The sequence below is a fragment of the Phyllobates terribilis genome, unplaced genomic scaffold (genome assembly GCF_046119375.1).
Source record: "Phyllobates terribilis strain yellow unplaced genomic scaffold, ASM4611937v1 Scaffold_1__5_contigs__length_1240528914, whole genome shotgun sequence".
Lineage (NCBI taxonomy): Eukaryota > Metazoa > Chordata > Amphibia > Anura > Dendrobatidae > Phyllobates > Phyllobates terribilis.
Genome location: NW_027362761.1, coordinates 990456663 through 990473949, shown reverse-complemented (window position 1 = coordinate 990473949; position 17287 = coordinate 990456663).

Genomic DNA, 17287 nt, shown 5'->3' with positions numbered 1-17287 from the left:
CACTGAAAGAGTCCCTTTAATTAAGAGCTATGCTTGGCTCCTATTTCTTCCTCAGTTTAGTTGAGGTCTGGAAAAGCACACAGAGGTGAGTCACTAGATGTAGGGATTATCCAAAATAAAGATACACATTGACGATCATTATAATGAATGAGATTCTGCATTTGACCAAGCACTATGTAGATTTGGCTCCCAAAAGCCTCTCTCTAGAAATTACTAAATAAAATTAATGTTACATTTTCTGAAATTTGCAGATCCCAGCAAATTTAAACAACTTGCAATTTGATTCAATCGAATTGCCAAAAAATGCCTCATTCCATTTTACACAGAAAACTGCATCAGTCACAGAAGGCTCTCATGACCTCTGGAGCAGCCAAGTGAGATTCCGATAATGCATTGAAGTGATCAAATCTTCAAATCTCATGGTATAGAGCAGCCAATTAGGGGGGACTATAAAACCTTGTATAAAAGTAGAGGTATGGAGTACACCAGCCATTTTAGCGTGATTTCGGATAAAGATAGAGATAGGGAGATACAATCCTAATACATTGTACAAATACTCCAGACAGTAATGTATTGTGCAACTATAACACTGAAGATGAGCATTGTAATCTATATAATACAGAGATTCAATTCATATGGAAGAGAGAGAGAGGTAGAAGAGGTGCCAGCAGCAGCGGCACACTCAGTGTTATATGGTGTAGCTGGCATTTGTCCTGCTGCATTTGAATTACATATTCTTTCTTCTTTCTTAATGCACTAAATAGCAGCAAGCCAGCACAATAGTTTTTATGAAAAAATATCTGAAAATCAGTGTCAGTCAGAAAAGCTGTGCTTGCTTGTCACAAGTTTTTGCATTTCTTGTGCAAATTGTTTTTGTGAAGGAAAATATAATTGTTTTTTTTAAATAGAAAGAAAAAATTCTCAAAATACAGATGAAAACATTTGTCGAAATGGACGTCAGGGTGGGAGCCATCCAAGCAGTTGCGACGCCATTAGCAGCATGTATCTACTATTAATTGGTTTGGATCTACTCAAAAAAATGGGGGATAAATGTAACTAGCCCTCTTTTACGTTTCGACCCATCGCCTCCAATTTTTGGTCTGGATCAAAAACAGGTGTGTACTAAGTGGCTAGTCTCTATCGCCCAGTACCTTTATCTACACAACTTTGCCAGAAACTGAGTGTGTATTTGAAATTGGCGTTCAGCAATATCGGTGGTCCGTGACAAAACTGTGAGGGAATGTGGTTGGAGGACAAGTTCCACCTTCTCATACTGTCTGGTGTATCCCTTTGATATTGAGGTGGGGTACTGCATGGTATGCAGGGCGGTAATGAAAGTAGCCTTGATTTGCACAGGTAGCTCATAAATTAGGGAATGAAGTGCCCCTATATGTATATGCTGTAAAATTCATATTGCCTGTACCACTTAGTGGCAGGTGGTGCGGAACAAAAAACTAAAACTTGCTGTACAACAGTTATACTATAAATAGTGGAATAACAGGTGTCAAATGAATATCGTTCCTCCAATGATGAAATAATGCTCCGGTTAATGAATAAGTTGAAAATGTCAACCTGACTCCACTTTGCTTTATTTGAAAGGGCCTAGTAGTAATTAAAATAAATAATATTCACCCAGTCATCACCTGTCTTGCCATTGCAGCAGGACAGGAGAGGACCAGGTGAGTATAACTTTTTTTTTTATAATTTTTTAACATATGTTTTTTATGCTCTGTGGTCTGGGAAGATCTCAGAGAATAATAATGTACATTTGCTACACATCTAATAAATTAAACGCATAATGAATTCCCTGGCTAAAACTGTGCGAACTGAAGAATACAAATTTTGGCAGATTTGCTCACTAATAAACAAATGTATACCTCTGGACTCTATTCACAATATAAGCGAGCCATTGCAGTATTTTATTTGCTTATTTCCCATACTCAGTTGTAGGATAATTTGATTGACTTTCTAACATGTCATGATCTTATACTACTTCGATATTGTTTTTATCTTGAAAAAAGTTATCATTGGACAAATTGTAAAAGTCTTTAAATTATGGTAGCAATTGTGGTTGTGACAGTATTTAATTAAAAATTGTTATTTTAAATGCAATTTTAAATTTGATATTCAAATGGCCCATGAACACTTCACTTAAACTTCTATATTAAACACAGTCAATAAAATTTTGAATTTTTATTGTGCTGATGTAGTGATAAAAATGATTTTACCTGAAAGAATTTTATTAACCTGTTAAGAGTTTGTGTAGCGTTTAAGTAAAATCTTATAGACACCCTAAACTGATATTCACAGTTCAATGACAATGAATTTATTTTTAATTTAACATGGCTTATGTTTCGCCAGTGCCTCAGTACATCTATTTAAGAATCCCAATTCCAATGTTTTCCCTGCTCAATACATACACTGGCTTATGTCTACTATGGTGTATCACAATGTAAGAAAATGATGCATTTTGAATCTCTTAATTTAACCCAATAATTTCATGGTCTAATGATATTTTAATGTAATTTCACAGCTCTCTGCAGTTATTTGTTATGTACAGATGTAGGTTTTCTTAAATTAACACAAAGGAAAAAGATCACAATGTAGAAAGTTAACATTTAAAACATAAGTGTGGTTATCTCAATTTGTTTGCTGGGGAATGCTCGGTTTCCTACGCTATCAAACTTACTCCTGGTTCCCGAGGTGAAGGCACTCGTCATTGACACAGTTCTAGTCAGCAGGACAGTTCCGCTGCTGATCTGAAAGTGCATGCTCCAGATGCTGATATATCAGTTTTAGCTGCAATCTCTTCATCAGAGCTAATTTCTTGATAGTTAGCTATGGAACTAGCTGTGCTAGATGTAGGGGGTTGGCCAACTGAATTACAGTGTTACTTTAAGAGAAAATACTCCTCTCTGATTTGTGTGTACATGGACTAGTCCTTTCCCCCCCTGCAGCCTGCTGTGTGTTGGTTGGGGCGTGGGGCAGTTGGTGTTGGTTGAGCACCTGACGAGGGGGCCTCGTGGATGATGTGAGAGACATTTGCATGGTGACCCTGCTGCCATGAGAAAGAGACAGGCAAGACAATAAGTCTGTCCTAAGAAGAGAAAAGATAGTGTCCATTTATCACAGGATCGATCTCCAGGACCGTGTCAGATGGAGAAAGGAGCATTGCATATCCAGGGTAATTATCCCCGAGTGCCTGTAATCTGATGCGGGAAAACTACTCCGTGGTACCAGTAATCCTTCAACATTGAAAGTAGGAATGAAACTTGCCCGGGTCTGGAAGAATGAGCTCAACACAACAAAATCTGCTTCATCGCATCAGGACCAAGTAGCAGTTATAAGACCTTCATCTAAGACTACAAAACTGTGAGTGTGATACCGGTGGTAAACCATGTTAGAGTTTAGAGCAGGTTTCTCTAGTTAGGGCACTGTAGCAGCACAGCCTGATTATCGGAAGCCAGATAGGAAATCAGCAAAGAGTAGTTGATAGAAATTGTTTTTACTATTTGTATTGTAATTTGCATTGCCATAGCTGGAGCACGGCTTGTGTGAAGAGCTCCAGCTATCTCTTCTTGCAACCACTATTGTATTTATTATTATGTCATAGATGTGTTTTGTGGAAACACTGTGCCATGGACCATGGAGAGCCTGGAGGGGCGTGACTAAGTGAACACCGGGTTGTTCGCTAGAGCCTCTGATGGTGAGGTTATACATGGCTTCTGATGAATGCCAGGTGCCACTCCAGGACAGACCAATGGATGGGCAGCAGCTGGATCCAGTTGGACAGACTGGTTTGGAGCAGCAGGCAGGGTTTGCACCAGAGTGCAGCAGGCAGGGTTTGCACTGGAGTGTAGCAGGCAGGGTTTTCAGCACAAACTGGAACACAACCTTAACAAGCATAGACTGCAGAACAGGAAGGTTGCTCAGGCACCTCCCCAGTGGGGAGGAAGCAATATATATGTAATGTCCCACAGCCATTGGCTGGGGACGTAATAGCAAGTGCATGCACTGGTGCACACGCTGGCACTTTAAGAGGGCAGGAGCACATGCACATGCAATAAGTACATGGCTGGAAGGCCTTTTGGAAGCAGGCAGAGCACACAGGGGAGCATCGGCCACAACTCGGGTGAGTGAAGTGACACTCAGGAGAACCTGCATGTCAGAGCAGGGATCCAGCGTGGTGCTAACAGGGCCCCCCTTAAGCCCACTCCTCTTCAGGACATCGAGAAAGTTCCGGAGGAGAATCTGAGCTTGAATGCTCTCCTTAGGCTCCCATGACCTTACTTTGGGATCAAAACCCTTCCAGTCAACAAGGAAGAAAGTCTTGCCTCTCACCTTCTTCATGGCCAAGATGTTCTACACCTCAAAAACATCATCCGTGGTGGTTGGCGCAGGCGTGGTACTAAGATCCTTGAAGAAGGGGCTCAAGATGACCGGCTTCAGCAGAGATACGTGGAAAGAATTTGGAATCCAAAACGATATCCAGATGCTTACAGAGAGCTTGCCAGAATCTGGAAGTTAACTGCGAACCTTGATTGGACACAATGTGATGAGGAAATCCATGCAGATAGAAAATATGATAAAACTGTCAGCCAGTTCAGGAGCAGACAGAAGAGCAGACAACGAGGTAAAATGCGCCATTTTGGAGAAGCGATCTACGACTACCCAGATGATGGTGTATCCCTCGGATACTGGCAAATCAGTAATGCAGTCCATCACTATGTGCTGCCATGGAAGAGACGGCATGGGTAATGGCAGAAGAGAACCGGTAGGAAGTCATCTGGGGACTTTATTGCGAGCACAAATCGGACAGGCAGCCACATAGGCATGGATCTCCCTTCTCATAGATGGCCACCAGTATTGGTGAGAAATCAATTGTAGCGTCTTCCTTTGACCTGTGTGTCCAGCCACCTTGGATGAGTTGCCCCATGACAAAACTCACTCCCTCTCAGATTCGATGATAAATTGAGGCTCTTCCTCTTGGTCATGGACAGAAATGAGCAAGAGAGGGCATCAGCCCTGACATTCTTGTCACTGGACCTGAAATGTAAAAAAAGTTAAAGTGGGCAAAAAACAAAGACCACCTGGCCTGGCGTGGATTAAGTCTCTTGGCGGACTGAAAATACGCCGGTTCTCATGGTCCGTGTAGATGACCAATGGATAGACAGCGCCCTCCAGCAGGTATCGCCACTCTTCCAAAGCCATCTTAATGGCGAGTAACTCCCGGTCACCGATAGAGTAGTTACGCTCTGAAGCGGAGAAGGCCTTAGAGAAAAAAATGCAGGAAACTCAGCGACCCGAGGAACACTTTTGAGTGAGTACAGCACCAGCCTCCAACGAGGATGTTTCCACCTCTAGGAAGAAATGTTCGTTAAATCCAGACAATACAGAACGGGAGCGGTGGAGAAGGACCGTTTTAGAGAACGGAAGGCCTCCTCAGCCTCAGGGAACCAGTTCTTTGGATCAGCTCTTTTTGGGTCATGGCAGAGATGGGAGCAGTAAGAGTGGAGAAGTGAGGAATGAATTGTCGATAATAGTTAGCAAAGCCAAGGAATCTCTGAATTGCTTTGACTCCAATGGGCAGTGGCCATTTAAGGATGAAAGAGACTTTCGCAGGATCCATCCTTAGTCCAGTATCTGAGATACTGTAACCCAAGAAGGGAAGGGCGGGTTGTTCAAAAATGCATTTCTCAAACTTGGCATATAGTCGATTCTCCCTAAGAGGCTGAAGAACTTGCCAAACTGCTTATCTGTGGGAGGCCACATCTGGGGAAAATACCAAAATATCGTCCAGGTACACAGCAACGCAGGAATAAAGCAGGTCTCGGAAGATGTCATTGACGAACTCTTGATAAACTGCGGGTGCGTTACTGAGACTAAAGGGCATCACTCAGCATTCATAATGCCCATCCCTGGTGTAACATACCTGGCGGCGTCCTTGCATGGTGGTCCATCTCCCACTGTGCAAGAGCGCGCACTTGATCTCCAGTCCAGAATGTCTCTCTGGCTTCCCTCCTTGCTGTCTGTTTGTCTGTTTTGGCTGCATAGGGCGACACCCGCTGAACTTCCTGTTTCTTGTACCTGCTGCGGACACGCCCCTGTTGCACCTTCAGCCTATTGCTGTCCATCTTTGGGTATTTATACCACCTTCTTCCTCAAGATGGCGCCTGAGCATTGTTTCTTGTCAGTTGGCTTTTGTCTCTGACATGCCAGGTCCTATCCTGTTTTCCTGCCTGTTTTCCAGTTCTGTGTCTGAACTGTGGTCTGTTCTTGTGAACACGCTTCTTGCCTGTTCTTTCGCCTTCTAGGGGCCGTATTCCTAGATCTGCCTGTCTGTGCCTTGCGGTATCTGTTCCCGTCTGAACAGAGTCCTGTTTGTGTCTCTGCCTTTCGGTATCTGTTCCCGTCTGAACAGAGTCCTGTTTGTGTCTCTGCCTTTCGGTATCTGTTCCCGTCTGAACAGAGTCCTGTTTGTGTCCCTGCCTTGCGGTATCTGTTCCCGTCTGAACAGAGTCCTGTTTGTGTTCCTGCCTTGCGGTATCTGTTCCCGTCTGAACAGAGTCCTGTTTGTGTTCCTGCCTTGCGGTATCTGTTCCCGTCTGAACAGAGTCCTGTTTGTGTTCCTGCCTTGCTGTCTCTGTTCCCGTTCCTCTGTTCCCTGTTGTCTGTGCCTCGTTTCTACTTTAACCTTGTCTCCCTTTTCCCTCTATGTCTGTTTTCTGCGTCTTTCTGCAGAGTCTGAACTCGCTCCTAAATTCCTTCTCGTCGTCTCTGTACCTCTGTTGTGAATTTAGTGTACGCTCGCTACTTCTATTTAAGTACTGTGCGTGCTTCTGGTTCTGCCTTTCCTTCTCCGTCTGTTCTTTGTGAACAGAGTCCTATCCCCTTGCCTTGTTTACCGCTCTGCGGTGTCCGCTCTGCTCCTGCTTAGCTTGCCGCTCTTGCGGTTTCTGCTCTGCTCCTGCCTTGTTTACCGCTCTGCGGTGTCCGCTCTGCTCCTGCTTAGCTTGCCGCTCTTGCGGTTTCTGCTCTGCTCCAGCCTTGTTTACCGCTCTGCGGTGTCCGCTCTGCTCCTGCTTAGCTTGCCGCTCTTGCGGTTTCTGCTCTGCTCCTGCCTTGTTTACCGCTCTGCGGTGTCCGCTCTGCTCCTGCTTAGCTTGCCGCTCTTGCGGTTTTCACTCTGCTCTTGCCTTGCTTGCCGCTCCTGCGGTTTCTGCTCTGCTCTTATCTTGCTTACTGCTTCTGCGGTTTCCGCCCTGCCCTGCTTCTGCCCGCTGCTCCGGCAGTCCTGTCCTGCCCTGCTTGTGCTCGCTGCTCCTGCAGCCCCGTCCTGCTCTGTCCTTGCCCACCGCTTCGGGCGTTCCCTCTCTGCTGTGGTTGTCTACCGCATCTGCGGTTCTGTGACCCAGTCTGTACTGGGTCTTAACCTCTCTGTGCTCCAGCCCGTCCTTTCGGCCAGTACCTCCCTGCCTGCATACTCGCCTGTATCCACCCATCTGCATACCTGCCGTGTTTGCTTACATCCACCAGTCTGTGCCAGCCTAACCTGCCTGTTCCAGTAATCCCAGCGTGGGTCAACCCCCGTGTCCGGAGTTTGACCTGGAGTAGCACCTGGTCCCTCTGCCCGGTTTCTCCCTGGTGCACTGGCGTCGTATGCCGTCGTGCCACCTTGGTTGGATCGGCCAGATACATAGTCACGCCCCTCCAGGCACTCTCCGGTCCATGGTCCAGTGGAACCACAACACCCGCACACGCCAGTCAGTCCGGGTGTGTGCATAACACCTGGTATTACAGGCCGTCTTCCACTCACCTCCCCGGTGAATGCGGATTAGATTGTAGGTGCCCCTTAAATCTAATTTCGTGAAGATCCTGGCACCTCTTAATCGATCTAACAACTCAGGGATTAGTGATATAGGGTATTTATTCTTCACCATGATCTGGTTGAAACCCCTGTCAATACAGGGTCGGAGTGATCCATCTTTCTTCTTGACGAAGGTCTATACGGATGGTGAGGGAGATCAGATCCTCGAAGGTAGTTGGTAGGTCTCAACCAGCTAGCTCATCCTTAATGTTTCCGGAAAGCCCCTCCCAGAACATCGCCATCAAAGCTTTGTTATTCCATCTGAGTTTGAATGCCGGCGTGGTGCTAACACATTACAATTGTTAGTCTTACTTTCTGGCATATAATCCTCTGTCTTTGTTTCTGTCTCCTCGTCTACAGTACCGTTTTTGAGACCTGCCCGGCGGTGTCGTTCAGGCACCGCTACATAGGCATGGTTGCATTGATCCTCATGTACTTTCCTTATACCCCTGTTAAAAAAACTGCCTTAATCAATTTTGTTTAATTTGATGAAAGACAGTTTAAATACCCTTTTATTTGGACCAGCACGTGAGAGAGGAAAGTAAATCGGAGGCAAGAAAAATAATTTCTTTCCTTTGGAAGATGAGTTGGAGGGAGGGTTGGACCAGCAATTGACAAGAAGGAAACAGAGCAAGGATGAGAGCAATTATCTGCTCTCTCCCCACTACAGAATGGTGTGAGGGGTTAGCAATGATCCAGCTATTGACAAAGTAGGAGGAGAGAAGAGTTGAGCATCCTATGACCGCTCATGACAGGATATGTGGCGCCCCAGAGGGTTCAGTCGCCACAGGGGTACTGCACCTCTGATCGAGGTGTGGTATCTCCTCTCCGAGGTAAGGAAGGATCATCTATTGGGACCCCACCACATCCATCCAACACTACACCTTTCCCACCTGAGGGGGGCTTTAAGGCACCAGGGTGCTGCCCCAGCCAGGATAAGAGGAGAAGGGGGGGGGAACCAAAAGTTAGGGGGAACCATGTAGTGGGTGAGGGTGGAGGACGCACTTTTAGGTTACACCACAAAATTCATATTTAATAAACAGCCATCTTGGGCTCATGGTCTTTTGACTGTGATCTTCATCACTGAACGTGGCTTTCTGTGTGAAGGGAGCAGAGGAGACAAGCGCCACAGGCAAAAGGATCCCAGGGGGATGCAGACGGAGCGGTATACGCCACCTGTCCTCACTATTCTGGCCTAGTCAGAGGGATTCCTGCTAGAAAAAGGGGTACGGGCCCCCGATATCTGACTCTGTCACTTCAAGTCTTAGTCGGAGAAGCCCGGAGGCTCAGTGGATCCCACCGGGTAACAGACGGAGCGGAGTCGCCACCCGTACCCTTATTCTGTGCATAGTCCAGAGGGAGACACGGTCTAAGTACACGCCCCACATACGGACAGGAGAGGACCTAGTGGGAAAGTCTAGGGACACTCTGGTGCATGGGGTCCTGATTCATGCACTCGAACTACCCGGAATGTGCTGAACCCCTTCCTGGTGGCTGCAGCCCGCCGTGAGGAGCACGGAGAAGCCTTGCAGCTTTGCATTCTACTGTGAGTAAAGCTTGGAAGACTACCCCTATGGCCTCCAGTTCCTTATTGTAACGCAGCACCGCACTACACCGCACCACATCTCCCACTACAACTCCCATCCTCCTGTTCCCTCTGCCCTGAGGCCCTGCTCCGCCTGTGGGGAGTAGTACCATCTCCTGCTGCTACTACATACCGCCTCAGAGGACTGAACGCAGCACTGGTGGAGAATCACCAGGCACCACAGGTGGCGTAGTCATTACATCCACTCGATCTACACCAAACCCTGATAGCCCATTAAATCTTTTAATGTGACGGCCCTGGGCACGGAACGGGTCCAGGCCACGACTGCAACCCCCCCAAACATCCGACCCGGCTCCGAGTACCCCCATCTCCCAGGGTGGGCTGTGAGCGTCACATACTTGGCGTAGTCGGCAGTATTGCATGACCGCAGCAATGGAAGAGAATAACCCCATTGCTACCGGGTACTGTGTGCCTTTACCAAAAGACTGTCATTTCCCATTCGATGTGGCGCCCGCCCAAGAAGAATGGATGCCATTATGTGCAAAAAGGACAGCGACTCAGCACCCCCTTACAAGAGCCATGCAGTACAGCATATTAAAAACATTATTCCCGTTATTGGGGAGTGGGTCTCCCATAGTCTTTGCCTATGCCTTCCAAGCAAAAGCTGCCAAATATTAGGACGGAGGAACTTGCAATGCTGGCAACATGGACCACAGTCAACCTGGTGGCATAGTGGTGGCAGAAGCTGAGGATAAGGAGAAGAGCAAAAAACAGCCAAAATGAGAAAGCATATACCCATGTGTGGGTGTGAAGCGGTGCAAGGGAATACACCTCCCGAAATAACACAGTGGATTTGACTTTATGTTACTCTGCTGTCATTTGGTGGGGATGAGAAGTCTGGCCCAATCCAGCCCTTGTTCATTTTGATGAGGATCAGCTTGTCAGCATTGTCAGTTGACAGGTGAGTGCGCTTATCAGTTATAATTCCCCAAGCGGCACTAAAAACACGCTCCGATAACACTATAGCGACAGGGCAGGCCAGGACCTCCAAGGAGTACAGAGCGAGTTCATTCCAAGTGTCCAGCTTGGATACCCAATAATTAAAAGGCACAGTGGAATCACGGAGGATGCTGGTACGGTCGGCAAGGTACTCCCTCACCATCTTTTGAAACTTTCCACTCCTTGTGAGAGTACCCCACGCCTCAGGGCCTGTAAGCTGGGCGGGTCTCAGAAAACTGTCCCAGAATGTTGACAGTGTTCCCCTGCCTCTGCTGGATTGGAGTTGCGTCTCTGTCACCTGTATGCCTTGGTTGGGAAACGAACTTTGACCTCTGCCGCTAGCGTGTTCAGATGGGAATTTTAGTAGTTCTGCAGCAAGGGCCTTCTGGTACTGCCCCATTTTTGTAGACCTCTCCACCTCAGGAATTAGAAAGTGAAAGTTCTCCTTGTAGCGGGGGTCTAAAAGTGTCACCAACCAGTAATGACTGTCACCCAACATTTTGACAACGCGAGGGTCACGGTTAAGGCAGCGTAGCATAAATTCAGCCGTACGTGCCAGACTGGTAACGGGCAAGACTTCCGTGTCCTCACCAAGATGATGACTGACCAAGCTCTCCTCCTCTTCCTCCCCCCTGTCCTCAGGCCACCCACGCTGAACCGACTGTATGACAGTTGTACAGGTACTACCGTCTACAGCGCATTATACCAGCTCCTGTTCTTCCTTCTCCTCCTCCTCCTCCTCTCCCTCATTATCTCGCAATGCACGTTGGGATGAAATGAGGCTGGGCTGTGTGTAATCACCTGCTACGGCTTCTTGATCCATCTCATCATACTCTGGCTGCAATGCCTCCTCTTTAAGTCTCTGCAGAGAGCGTTGCAAAAGACAGACAAGTGGGATGCTGACGCTAATGATGGCGTCATCGCCACTCACCATCTTGCTGGACTCCTCAAAGTTTGTCAGGATGGTACATATATCAGACATCCAGGACCACTCCTGAGGTCTTATGTGTGAAGTCTGACCTGAATATCGATAGCTTTGTTGCATCTGGTACTCCACAATTGCTCTCTTCTGCTCACAAATCCTTTGCAACATGTGGAGGGTAGAGTTCCAATGTGTGGGGACATCACATACCAGTCGGTGTGCCGTAAGCTGGAAACGCTGCTGCAACACAGCAAGGGCGGCAGAAGCTGTAGCCGACTTCCGAAAATGAGCTGATAGGCGGAGTACTTTGACGAGCAGATCTGGCAACTCGGGGTATGATTTAAGAAACCGGTGAACTCTGATGTTAAGCACTTGAGCCAGGCACGGTACGTGTGTGATTTCACCTCGCCTCAGAGCCGCCACCAGGTTACGGCCATTGTCACACATGACCATGCCTGGAAGTAGGTTCAGCGGTCTCAGCCACAGATCTGCCTGATTTTTTACAGCTGTCCACAACTCACAAGCAGTGTGAGGTTTATCACCTAAGCTTATCAGTTTCAGCACAGCCTGTTGCCGCTTGGCTGAGGCAGTACTGCAGTGCTTCCAGCTTGTGGCTGATTTTGCGATATCTGAGGTGGAGGCTGAACATGAGGAGGAGGAGGATGATGTGCAGGAGCTGTACACTGTGGGGGAAACTCTGAGTTACATAGGGCCCGCAATCCTCGGTGTGGTGAGGATGTGTTCCGTCCCAAGGTCCGACTGGGTCCCAGCTTCCACTATGTTTACACAGTGTGCCGTCCGGGAGATGTACCATCCCTGGCCACAAGCACTTGTCCACGTGTCAGTAGTCAGCTGGACTCTCCCAGTAACTGCATTGTTGAGGGCACGGCAGATGTTTTGGGACACATGCTTGTGTAGTGTGGGGATGGCACACCGGGCAAAATAGTATCAGCTGGGGACCGAGTACCGACGGACGGCCACCGCCATAAGGTTATAGAAAGATTCCATCTCCACCAGCCTAAAAGGCAGCATTTCCAACGCAAGCAGTTGTGAAATGTGCAAATTTAGGACTGTGGCCTGTGGGGAATTGGCTGCGAATTTGCGCTTTCGTTCAAAGGTCTGGGAGATGGACAATTGAACGCTGCGGTGGGACGTGGACTTGAACGTTGATGCTGTTTCTTAAGAAACTGCCATAACAAGTGAAGACTGAGAGGAGGGGGAATATTTGCAAGCAGTATGGACAGGGGATTGCGTTGCAGGCACAACAGGGGGTTCTATTACACGCACAACAGCGGAAGAAGCAGTGGTGACTCCTGCTGATACTGGTCATGGACCCTGGGGTTCGCCCCACAAAGTCGGGTGCTTTGCTGACATGTGCCTGATCATGCTGGTGGTGGTCAGGCTGGTAGTTTTGTCACCCCTGCTGATGCTGGCCTGGCAGGTGGTACAAATGGCCTTTTTGGGGTTATCAACAGAGTCTTTAAAAATGTTCCAGACTCTGGAAGACCTACCGGTTGTACTGGCAACGTCCCTCGTGTTGGTGTTACGGGGAACGGTTGCCCGCCTTCTGTCTTCGGCCACCACACTGCTTCTTCCTGCCTGTTGGGGTACTCTGCCTCCCTCCCCCTGTGTGCTTCTGGCCTCGCTCTGCGTGTCCTCCTGCCACGTTTGGTCATTTACTAGATCATCCACCACCTCCTCCACTTCCACTTCCGCAACACGGTCCTCTTCCTCACTTCGTGGCAATTGTGTCTCGTCATCGTCCACCTCTTGTGACAAATTGCCAGCGTCGCCTTCCTGTGGCCGTGGCTGTTCAAATATTTGGCCATCGCTACATGGGATCTCCTCTTCCACCACTTCAAGCGGAGCAGGCGAGGGGCCCAAATATGGAATTGGACCAGTGAACAGCTCTTCAGAGTGTCCAAATCTGGGATGAGTTGCTGTCTGATGACACTCGGCATGGGAGGAAGGAGCATCAGGGTGAGGAGGAGTATGCGGTCGAGACTCACAGCTACTAAGACTTGACAGTGTGGAAGAGAGACCGGAGGTGGTGGTGCCCAGGTGACTGGAAGTATTATCTGCTATCCAATTAATAACCTGTTCACACTGATCAGTTGGCAATAGTGGTGTTGTTGTGTGCTTCCCTAGTAATTCGATCAAGAACTGGAAACGAGAAGATGTGGCTGTTGGTTGTGGCACATTTTCACCTTGGCCATGGCCCCGTCCTCTGCACGCACCATCACCAGAACGTCCAGTTCCACGACCCTTGCCACGCGTCTTGCCCATTGTAAATTAAGTAAAATAGCTTACACTCGCATTATCAATGGCAAAAGGGTAATATAAAGGAGATTAGAACCGTGGAAGAGGAAATCCACAGTTCTATTTCTCTGGCCTACACCAGAATCTTTTCAACAGATATATTTGTGTCTGAACAGTCAGCGAGACACTCAAACTATTTTTTATGTAAAAAAGGCAAAAAGGTGGATTACACCCAGATTTGAACCGTGGAAGAGGAAAACCATAGTTCTAGTTCTCTGGCCTACACCAGAATCTTTTCAACAGATATATTTGTGTCTGAACAGTCAGCGAGACACTCAAACTGTTTTTTTTTATGTAAAAAAGGCAAAAAGGTGGATTACACCCAGATTTGAACCGTGGAAGAGGAAAACCACAGTTCTAGTTCTCTGGCCTACCCCAGAATCTTTTAAACAGATATATTTGTGTCTGAACAGCCAGCGAGACACTCAAACTGTTTTTTTTTTATGGAAAAGGGCAAAAAGGTGGATAACACCCAGATTTGAACCGTGGAAGAGCAAAACCACAGTAATAATTTCCTGGCATATACCAGACTTTTTTAAATAGATATATTTGTGTCTGAACAGTCAGCGAGACACTCAAACTGTTTTTTTTATGGAAAAAAATCAAAAAAGTGGATAAAACATAGATTTCAACCGTGTAACTGCAAAACCACATTTCTAGTCATCTGGCCGAAACCAGACTCTTTTAAACAGATATATTCGTGTCTGAACACTCACAGATACACTTTTTTTTTGGGGGGGTGGGATACCAAAAGGTTAATAAGATGGGTATTTGTACAGTCTGACTGAGGAAAAAAAATACAGGATTTAGATGAAAAAAAAGGATTTTTCCTGGCCCCTGAGACCTGGGGCTAAGTCTAGCAATTTGAGCAGCAGCAGCACACAGGACTGTAATGCAGTGTTTGTTGGTATAACCACTGCATCTCCTATACAGCCTGCCTGCCTGCTTGCCTGATATCTGGGATGGATATTAATCCTCAGAAGGACTGTTTGTTTGATTTTTCAGGCTTTAGAGACCCGACACTACCTATTTTGCAGTATAAATCTCTCCCTAGCTCAGCAGCACTCTCCCTACACTGTCTGATCTGGAGCAACTGTGTCCAAGATGGTGGCACCTGGTTTTAAATACTCGAGGTGACGTTATGCGGCCAGCCAATCACTGTAATGCCCACAACCAACATGGCTGCGGCAGTACAGAGATTGGCTGTCAATCCCTGCATGTTCATTGGCTCTGTAAAAAGCGCCAAACATGCAGGGCGGAGACCCGAGCTCCCACCCAAGTGACCCGAAAATGCTCGGTGCTCGCCAAGCATCCCGAGTAGTGAGATGCTCGGGCGAGTACCGAGCAGTGTCAAGCATGCTCACTTAACACTAATGTCAGCCCATCCAACATCAACTCGCACTTGTCGGTGGTGCTTTGACACACACACATCTTTCTTTGCGCATTTAATTTCATGAATACAGAGTTGGACAATGGCCTGATTTGCAATACGGTTTAAGAAATAACATGCATTAGCATGTCCGATCCACATTAAAAAAAGCAGCCATAGAGTGTCCAGAAACTTTCCGCCACACTTTTCTTAGCCAGGGCTGCTTCTCGGCAGGGTTGGACGGGCCCACCAGAGAACCGGAGGCTCCTCCGGCGGGCCCTGGCTTCTCCTTCAGGAGAGTTCATAGTGCCGATGTGAGGCCATGATGATGATAGAGGCCACCATCTGCTTAGTTTTCTGTTACTTGGAATGCAAGTGCAAGTATGCAGTCTGCCACCCACCCACAGGCCGCAACACTAAACTGCCAGATTTCTGGGCAGCTGCTTGCACTTCAAATATGGCCTTTTAAGCTCATGGAGGTGGAATCTTTTCACAACCTCATGCCGGCGGCGGCCGGGTGTCCATACTCGTTCCCTGCCGCCACTGTTTCTCCCGGTATCGTCTCCGCCTTCCACAAGCACGGGTCCCACAACATCCTGTGCCCTCCCCAGTGCACTTACTGGGAAGGACCGCCTAACCACAAACACGTGGACAGGTAAATGTGGCCAGGGAAGATATGGAGCCAGTCCACAACATTTTTTGCTGAGAGTTGAATTTAGCTCGGTGAAAGGACAGGCATAGAGGGAAACCGTAACTACTCCGGCTGTTATTTCTCCATCATCAGGTTCCACCCATTATCACACAGGACCATGCCTGGCTGTATGTTCAGCGGTGAGAGCCACAGATCAGGCTGCTGTGTTACAGCTTTCAACAACTCTGCGGCGCTGGGCGGTTTGTCAATGAAGCATTAAGCATGTTATCTTCAGCACAGCCTGTTGCCGCTTGGCAGTGCTGCATTGCTGTCAGCTTGTGACTGATGTGGTCATTTCGGAGATGGAGGAGGAGGTGCATGAGCTGAACAATGTGATTACTTTGAGGTTAAGTTGGTGATGCTGTTTTTTTATACTAAAGAAAGATCCTATTGTATTGTTTTTTTTACTTTATTTTTTAAGACAAATGCATTCACCGGGAAATGTCATTTTAACATTTTACAACCTTATCTTGCAATGTGGTGTGTGACACATCCTGTTTTCTTTATGATAGAGGGACCCTGAAACTCATAAATCCTATTTTTATAGGGACATCAGACGGCCCTTACTATTCTTAAAAGGGCAGCAGTCGGCCCTCACTATTGTTAGAGAGCCATCACCTGGCTATGCTTTGTTGTTCCCATTATTAACAAGTGGGTCTCCTATACTGTTATTACGTATCCAGTGACTGGAAGGGCTGCCAAAAATTTGGACGCAACCCAATACCCCTTTGAAGAGACAAAGAGGAGGGTCTCAGAAAAAAAAATGTTCCCATTATAAAGGAGCAGGTCTCCTATAGTGGTAATGCCCATGCTCTGACTGCAAGGGCTGCCAAAATTTGGGAAAAACCCCACTAAGAATTTAAAGACACATAGAGCAGGGCCACAGTAACAAGCTATGACGTGTTCCCTTTATAAAGGAGAGAGTCTGCTATACATTTATAGTGTATGCAGTGAGTCCAACAGATGACCAATTTTAGGAAAAACCCAACTAAGAATTTAAAGACACACAGAGCAAGGCCACAGTAACAAGTACGACATGTTCCCATTAGAAAGGAGAGAGTCTGCTATACAGTTATAGGGTATGCAGTGAGTCCAACGGCTGACCAATTTTAGGAAAAACCCCACTAAGAATTTAAAGACACATAGAGCAGGGCCACAGTAACAAAGTACGACATTGTTCCCATTAGAAAGAAGAGGGTCTGCTATACAGTTATAGGGTATGTAGTGAGTCCAATGGCTTACCAATTTTAGGAAAAACCCCACTAAGAATTTAAAGACACTTAGAGCAGGACCACAGTAATGACAAATTCCCATTAGAAAGGAGAGAGTCTTCCATAGTGTTGGCCTATGTAGTAAATGCAAGGGCTGCCAAAAATTTGGAGGCACTTCAATGCCCTTTGGAAGAGATGTGGAGGAGGGCCTCATAAAAAAATGTTCCCATTAGAAAGGAGCAGGCCTCCTATACTTGTAATGCCCATGAATTAAGTGTATGGGATGACAAACATCTACCCCTGGGGGGTATACATGAACATACTGTATACATTTTTTTTTTACGGGCATCATAAACACCCTTT